Below are 805 nucleotides of genomic sequence, written 5' to 3'. Positions count from 1 at the left end.
ATATATACATATATTATCTCCAGCAAGGGGTCGTTTCCGAGTATTTAGTGCAATCTAGTCCGGACGTAGGGTGGGGGAGGAATTTGTACTGTAGGGGAATCTGAGCTTTCTGATGGCTAATAAACCTAAGTCTTTCTCTGAACAGCCTTTCGCGAGAATCGCAGTGGATTGTAGGTGCTGGTTGTGGTTGGAATGCTCTGTCCTTCGTACGTTCTCGTTTCATTCTAATATCCGTTCATCTGTTTTCTTCAAAATGGGATAATCTTGCCTTGGTCAAATTACGCCAAACTGTGCGTAGGCTGGTTGTCATTTCCAAGGAATTTTGTTCGATACTAGTACTCTTCAGAGTTTCCTTCAATTGGTCTTTGTAGCGGTGCTTAGTGATTGTAGCATCCATGTTAATTTGTCCAGTTCTCCTTTGTAAACGTGGGTAAAGTAATCTTCCCATTTGATATACGATATAGACCGGAGTTTCTTTTCATGGAAATGTTCAAGTTTTTTTCAGGCCATGGGGGTATAGAGTCCATGTCTCTCACACATATAACAGAGTAGACACAACCATCATTTTTCTTTGCATGGTAAGGATACTGCTTCCTAAAACTCTACTGGAGAGTCTGCTGCTTGGATCCTATTTTCTCCATCCATCGATGATGTACATAGGGAAACAGGAGGCTACCAAGATAAGGGAAATGTTCCGCTATGGCCGCAGTCACATGACTGAAACAAGTAAAAGAATAAAAGAATATGTATATATATATATATATATATATATATACACATATATATATATAGTAACCCCCCCCCC

The sequence above is a fragment of the Octopus bimaculoides genome, chromosome 4 (genome assembly GCF_001194135.2).
Source record: "Octopus bimaculoides isolate UCB-OBI-ISO-001 chromosome 4, ASM119413v2, whole genome shotgun sequence".
Lineage (NCBI taxonomy): Eukaryota > Metazoa > Mollusca > Cephalopoda > Octopoda > Octopodidae > Octopus > Octopus bimaculoides.
This window is presented reverse-complemented; position numbering follows the sequence as displayed.